The sequence below is a fragment of the Harpia harpyja genome, chromosome 15 (assembly GCF_026419915.1).
Source record: "Harpia harpyja isolate bHarHar1 chromosome 15, bHarHar1 primary haplotype, whole genome shotgun sequence".
NCBI classification, from domain to species: Eukaryota; Metazoa; Chordata; class Aves; order Accipitriformes; family Accipitridae; genus Harpia; species Harpia harpyja.
In genome coordinates, this window is record NC_068954.1 from 104,953 (window position 1) to 112,769 (window position 7,817).

Sequence of the window (7,817 nt, forward strand, 5' to 3'; positions counted from 1 at the left end):
GACAGAGAGATAAAAAATAAAGACAGTAAACTGGATAAAAGTAGACATAGAAAGCAAATTTTCAAAGCAACAGGGTACACAACAGACAGGAAATAATTAAAAAATAGCAATAGGCAGCTTCATAAATGTAGATGTAGCATCGTGGTTTAACCCTGGCTGGCAACTAAGTACCATACAGCTGCTCACTTACTCCCTCCTACAGTGGGATAGGGGGAGAATCAGGAGGGTAAATGTGAGAAACTCATGGGTTGATATAAAAAGTTTAATAATTAAAAAGACTTTTTTTTAAAAGTTGTAACAGAAAAAAAAAAAACAGCAAATGAAAACATTTGCTTACCACCAACTGACCGATGCCCAGCCAGTCTCAAGCAACTGGGTACAGGACAAAGAGGGAAGAATTAAAATATAGGGTCAGGGAGACAGAGAGGGGAAAACATAGAAATTAAATTTTAAAAGTAATGGGGTACAAGGCGGTGCAGAAAAAATAAAAAACAGGGAGAAGCAGCTGGTTAGAGAGAGGCATATTAAACATTTAAAAGGCAACAGGGTACTGGGCAGAGTTGACAGAAGAATAACAAGTTTTGAGGAGCCATACACATAGGTGGGCAGGCAGAGAGGGAGACGGAGGAAGGGAGGCGGAGGTGGGCCAGGATGTAGAGGAGAGGATGTGCGACTCACCACAGCTCCTGGTGCCGGCAGGAGACCTTCACCGCCCCGACGTTTCTCTCTCTGCCTCTGCCCCTTCCTCCTCCCCAGTGCCGGCTGCCTGACCCTCACCCACTCGGCAGCACGCAGCGGACGCCTCAATGCTCCTCATCCACAAGGCTTCCTTGATACATGGCAGCTCACGCATGTAGCCAACAGAGGCCAGGAACAGCTCAGAGAGATCCTTCCTTGCCACGGGGACTGGCCATTCCTTGCTGCAGGCACCTACCAGCCAGACCCCCTTGAACTCCCTCCTCAGCCAGTTCCCCTGCCCAGGCAGCCCCTTCACACAGCAGGGCCAGCCCCATCCTCAACCTCACTGGCCACACCTGGGGCCATCCCAGCCCCAGCTGGAGCCCATCAGGAACAGGGGCCATTGCCAAAGCCCCACAGCATATTATCCCTGCCCCTACACCTACCCACATCCAGGGACACAGAGGAGGCAGGAAAAATTTATTCATTAATGCATATAAGAAATCCTGGCAATGAGTTGGCTACAAGGCTCAGTGCCCAAAGGCAGCAGGATGGGGTGATAAAAGGGAAGAGTAAAGCAGGAGGAAGGACAGAGGGACACAGAGGTGCAAGACAGGGAGCCAGAAAATGGGATGCTGGGAACAAGAGAGGGACAAGAAGCAGGAAAACAGTGTAGAGAGAGAAGCGCAGAGAGACTGAGCAAAACAACAGGGATGGAGATGGAGGAATAAATAATAGGAAGTGGGGGAGAGAAGGTGAAGGGACTGGCAGGACAACAAGATAAAGACAGGACAAGGCACAGGGAAACATTCTCAAGTGATACGGGAGAAGAAACAGCAAGAACTAGAAAACAGAAACAGGGAGCCAGGTAGAGAGAAAATTTTCAAAAAGCAACAGCATACGAGAAACATAGGCAAGAACTAACAAATAGGCACAGGGAGATAGAGGGAGATGTAGAAAGAAAATCTAAGAAGTGACAGGGTACAGGACAGAGAGGGAAGAGTTAGGAACTAGAGACAGGGAGATGGATAGAAGGAAACAGAAAATTTTGAAAGCAACAGGGTACAAGAATCAAAAAGTAGGTACATGGAGCTGCATAGAGGGAGACATAAGAACAAAATTTGAAAAGCAACAGGGTACAAGAAACACAGGTGAGAAATTAAAATAAGGTCAGGGAGACAGAGAGAAGGAAAAGTAGCAAGAAAATTTAAAAAGCAACTGGGTTTAAGAAACATGCAAGAATTTAAATAAGGATGGAGAGGTAGAAAGTTTCAAAAGTGACGACATACAAGAAACATAGGCCAGATTTTAAAAATAGGGACAGGGAGCCTGAGAGAAGGAAACTGTGGTGGGTTGACCTTGGCTGGCTGACGAGCGTCCACCTAGACACTCTACCATTCCCCCTCCTCAACAAGACCGGAGGGTAGAAAATACAACAAAAAAGCTTGTGGGTCAAGATAAGGACAGAGCAATCGCTCACCAATTACTGTCACAGGCAAAACAGACTCGACTTGGGGAAATTAATTTATTGTCAGTCAAAATCAGAGTACAATAATGAGAAATACGAACAAATCTGAAAAACACCTTCCCCCCACCCCTCTCTTTTTTTCCTGGGCTCATCTTCACTCCTGACTTCTCTACCTCCTCCTACCGAGCAGCACAGGGGGAGAAGGAGCGGGGGGTTGCAGTCAGTTCATCACAAGTTGTCTCTGCTGCTCCTTCCTTCTTTGTGCTCTTCTTCTGTTCCAGTGTGGTGTCACTCCCATGGGGCCGCAGGTCCTGCCAGAAAACCTGCTCCAGTGTGGGCTCCTCTCCACAGCGTCACAGCCTCCTTCGGGTGAATCCGCCTGCTCTGGCGAGGGGTCCTCCGTCGGCTGCAGGGTGCATATCTGCTCCGCCATGGACCTCCGTGGGCTGCAGGGGGACAGCCTGTGTCACCATGGTCTTCACTGCAGGCTGCAGGGGAATCTCTGCTTTAGGACCTGGATCACCACCTCCTTTTTCTTCTTCACTGACCTTGGTGTCTGCAGGACTGACAGCTTCTGCACAGCTTTTTTTTAGCCCTTCTTAAATATCACAGAGGTGCTACCAGCGTTGCTGGTTGGCTCAGCTTTGACCAGTAGCAGCTCTATCTTGGAGCTGGAACTGGCTGTGCCCAACATGGGGGCAAGTCCTGGTGTCTTCTCACAGAACCCACCCCTGCAGCCCCTATCCACTCCCCTGCCCCAGCTTGCCACACAAACTCACTACAACAGTGATCAGCTACAGGGCAGAGAGGGGGGATTGAAAAGTAAGGAAAGGGAGACAGAGAGAGACAGGGTGGGGAAATAGCAATGGGCTACAGGACAGAGAGGAGGAACTAATAAAAAAGGAGAGGGTACCAGACAGAGAGATGGATAAAAACAAATATTAGTGATGAGCCACAGGGCAAAAGGAAGAATTAAAAAACGGGACAGTGAGGTAGATGAGAGAGACTGAGAAATATCAAAAACACTGATGATCTAAAGGGAAGAGAGAGGGGAAATAAAGAATAGGGACAGGGAACCAGACAGAGAGAGAATAATAAAGACAAAAATGGGCTATGGGACAGTGAGGGAAGAAGTTAAAACATAGGGACAGGGACCTGGAACAAGAGAATCTAAGAAAGTAAAAGTGTATCCAGAATACAGGGCAGAGAAAGGAGTTTAAAAATAGAGACACAGCATCAGACAGGTGAGAGCGGTGGGAACTGTGAAGGGCTAAAGGGCAGACAGGGAGGAATTAACAAGATTGGGATAAGAAGACAGACGGATAGATGGAGAAAGACAAAGTAGTGATGGGCTGCAAGGCAGAGACAGAGGATAAAAAAAAGAAGGATGGGACAGGTCAGAAGTGCAGAGAGAAAAAGAAAACAGAGAGGCAGAACAACAGAGAAAGAGGGGGACTTAGAGAACAAGAAAGGGAGAGGTACAGAAAAAAAAAAAACCAAAAAAATTAAAGCACTGAGAGAAAGAGAAGGTGGGGGCAGGGAGGGACTGGGATGCAGAAGAGGGGTGACACAGCCCCAGGGGTCCAGGACTCACTGTACCTCCCGCTGTTGGAGCTGCTGGGAGAATTTGACAGTTCAGACATGTCTGTCTCTCTCTCCCTCTCCCTTCCTCCTCTGTAGCTGCACTCACTTGACTGTCATCCACCTAAGAGAATAGATTGGTGTCTTCCAGCTCTTACAATATGAGGCTTCCTAGAAACACAGCCTCACATGCACACACACTACATGGCTGTACTGTGGTTTTGGTTATGCATACAGACCCTGCCGTGCACACTGGTGATCGGACCTGCTGAGGACTACACTAGGAAGGATCCATCCTAACCTGGAGAGGCAGGCTCTCTCCTGTCTGCAGCTGGTGGCTGGATCCTCTTTATTTTATTCTTCAGCAGCTTTACCATTCTGTGGCCTCTCCAGCTTCAACGTCAGCTTCAGCAGCTCCTGTCCACAGCCAGTAAGCGCTCCGCATGTTCCTCTGTGCTCCCGCGCCGCGAGGAGAGGGAGGCCAGGCAGAGACAGCCCACGCAAGCCTGAGGCTGCTGCAGTCAACGGCATCCCCAGGGGACGAACGGACAACCGCACCCACAGCGTGGCCTCTGGGAGAAGGAAAGAGGCAGCAGTGACCGTTATTACCGCAGCTCGACCCTGGCCGGAGCCCCTCCTTCCGCAGACACCGCTCGTTCCCCGCGCCGCTGCTAACGGCACCCCCGTTAAGGGAGACTCGAGACCACCGCAGGGCCAGCTTGCTGCCCTCACGACAGGGCTCGGGGGCTGCCTGCGGCTACAGCGCAGGCTTCAGGGGAGGGGCTGGAGCTGGGGGCAGCCGCACGGGCCGAGCGGGGCCGGGGTAGCTCTGGCGACTCGGGCAGGCGCCCGCTGGCCGCGCCTGGGGGTGCCCGCCTCCGTCCCCTCTTCCCTTCTACCGGCTCTCGGGGAACTCCCCGGCGCTGCCCTGGCCCGGCTCGCCTCCGGCGGACCGGCAGCCTGCCGCGGCGGCAGCTTCGCAGCTTCCCATCCCGCCAGCGGGCAGGAGGCACCCCCTACCCCCGCCCCCGCTGAAAGGGATCGCTCGTCTCACCCGCAGTCCCGGCGCTCGCCCGCTGCCGCCGAGACCCGCGCCCTGCGCGCCGCCACGCTGCTCCCGGGAACCGCGCATGCGCCGGAGCGGCCGCAGCCGGCGCGCGAACGCCGGGCTGCCCCACGCGCAGAACGGCGCATGCGCCCGGGAGGGCTGGTCGGGGAGCGGGCGCAGCGGGAAGCCCGCGGAAAACCACGCGAAACCGGGAACGCTCCTGTGTCTGACCTGGTCGGACTCCGGGGGCCGCGGCGGCAGCGAGGACTACGCCGCTCCCGAGAGCCACGGAGCTGGCCGGCCGCCGAGTCCGCGAAAACTACAGCTCCCGGCATGCCCCGGGAGGCAGCCTGCCCTGCTGCCTGACCCCGAGGGGACGCCGCTTCCGTTTCCGCCTACCCCCACGCCGGCACAGCTGCAATCCCCGCCGGGCACCCAGCGCCGCTCCGGGCAGCTCCGGCGCGCTCCCGCCGCCGGCTCCGGCACGGCGCGGCACCCCCCGCCCGGCTCGGGGCAGCGCCCGCCGCCGCCGCTCCGGCACGGCGCGGCCCCGCCCCGCTGCCGCTCCGCGCGTCCGGCACGGACCCCGCCGTCCTCCTCGGGGCTTTCCCCGGGACCCGCCGGGCGATTGCGCAAGCCCCGCCACGGGGCCCGGGCCCCCCCCGGCCCACGTGCTCCCGGCCCCCCGCGAGCCCCCAGGGCCCCGGCCCCGCCCCCCCCCCGGCCTCGACACAGGCGGCCCCCACCTCCCCCGGGCCACCCCCGCCTGGGACGTTCGCGGTCCGAGGGGCGCCCGGCCCCGCTCATCTTCTCCCGAGGGGCAGCCGCAGCCCGGCCACCGCTCTGCTCTGCTCCGCTCCGCTCCTGCCTGGGCTCCCACCGGCCCCGCCGCGGCCCCTCCCCCGGCAGCCCCCCCTTTCCAGGGAGGGGCCGTCGCCATCAGCCTCGCTGCCCGCACCTGGGGCTCCTCCAGCCCCGGCCCGCAGCTGTGGTACCGAAAGCCGGAATAAAACTCCACAACACCCATGGGAAGTTCAGAAGCAGGCGCTTTGTTTATGGAATGAAAGATGTCAAAGTAAGATGACTCTTGACGAGCTGTTCACTGGGGTAAAAATACAGATTTTAATACCCGTCTTATTTTAGTTCTAAGACTTGGCAATTGCCAGGTATCATCTTTTCGATTTACCCAGGTCCATCGCCGAGGCCACAAGGGAGATTTCTTCCAGAGAGAGGATAGAGTTATTAAGTCTAAAGTCCATTATTTGCTTTTGTCCTTCAGGAAAAGGTGAGTGGAGCATCTATCATCACTATTCACCCAAACAGTTAACAACCCTAAACTTTTCACCTGTCCTTTAATACAGTCACTTCCAAGCTAATTTTTTTCCATTATTAAGAGGGGACCCAGGATCATTTAAAATATTATTCTACTTTCCACAAATACATGCCCCATCTTAGAGCTTTAGCTACTAGAGAAAGTCTTTGGATTTGGGGGTCAGAGGAGTTGCAAGTCTAAACTTTCATACCCTTCTCTTTAGGATGTGTGATTTTTCTCTGTATGTCTAAACCAGTCTAAATTTCCCTAGATGGTCCTGACTCTGGGTGGATCTAACAAGGATCCTGGAACTCCAGTAAATTCCAAACATCGTTTTATATTTTAAATATGGTCCCAAGTTCCTTTCTGCACTTGTCTCTACGGTTTTGGCAACTGACAGCCCCAAGGGGTCTTTGTACAAGTTTCTCCCGAAGGGCGATAAATTTATTCTTTTGTCCGTGAGGTGGATGGTTTGGTAATGTTATAATTCAAAATGCTATAATTCCTTCTTTCAAATTTAAAAAAACAATTGCCTTTTAAATCCATCCAATTTAATTTGCTAAAATGATTCTCATTGTTCTACGTCTTTTCTCAAGTTTTGGTTAAATTCAGTGTCAGTATTCTCCACGGAACTAGATTTTCATCTGACTTTGGAATCGGAAGGCAGGCTGTTATCGAGGTTAAATTTTGTGTCTTTACAAAACTTCGAATCAATTCCAAAACTAGAATTTTTTTTTTTTAATCAAAATTACAGAAACGGTTAATATCAAGATTAATAGCTCAAACAATAATTGTTTCATTTTGTTTATCTTATGTTTAGAACCCCTCAAAAAAAATACTTAAACCCTATAACACACAAAAAGATTACTGCCCTTGACAACATTCCTAATAGCAACCCCAATATTATAAATTTTACACAATTGTTTTCCCAAATAGATAATGTGAAACTTACTTATAGGTTTTCAGTTTCAAAGGGCCAGTTTCTTTAGACTTCCAATTTCCTGTTGGTGCTTTCTTTAGTCTTGAATAATGAAGCCAAGGTTCTTCGCCCAGACCTTTACTGCTCTAAGTGTTGTTAAAATGACTCGATACGGTCCTTTCCACTTCTCAGTGATTTTATATATATTCAATCTCCTGGTCGGAAGGGATGCGCTGCTACGTCCAATTCTAAGGGTCCAGCTGCGGAGACATACTGACGAAGTTCTTGAAAAGAATTTCTCAAAGAAATCATAACACCTTTTAAAAACATATCTCCAAAGCCACTCCAGATACTCAGAACATAGGACTCTTGATACGGTCTTTCATATAACATTGCATAATGACTTAAATTTTCTTTCTCTTCTGGCTATACTCTGATTCTTAATAGAGCCATGGGTAAGGCTTTAACCCATGTGAGTGAGTGAGGTTTCCTGACAAATTTTACTCAACTGTTGCTTAAGGGTATAGTTCATTCTCTTTCTCCCCCCCCCCCCCGCCCCCCCTTGCTTGTGGTCTATATGGGGTGTGATAGTCTCAATCTATAGATAATATTTTGCTGAACCTGTCTCATCATCTTTGCTATAAAATGAGGGCCATTGTCAGATGACATTCTTACAGGCACCCCATATTTTGGTATTATCTCTTTGAGCAAGACTTTAACTACTTCTCTTGCTTTGTTGGTGCGACAAGGGAAAGCCTCGGGCCACCCAGTAAAGATATCAACTAAAACTAGGATAGATCCTTCTTTTCAA

At 51.5% G+C, this 7,817-nt stretch overlaps 1 long non-coding RNA gene across 1 annotated transcript; it reads right to left on the minus strand.

Annotated features, from left to right (window-relative positions):
• Positions 1 to 2,184: 2,184 nt before the first annotated feature.
• Positions 2,185 to 4,896, minus strand: LOC128152183 (uncharacterized). The gene is made up of 3 exons (XR_008238553.1): positions 4,782 to 4,896; positions 4,029 to 4,299; positions 2,185 to 3,851 (listed from the first exon to the last, which is right to left on the minus strand). It is a non-coding gene; the product is annotated as an uncharacterized LOC128152183 (long non-coding RNA).
• Positions 4,897 to 7,817: the final 2,921 nt, after the last annotated feature.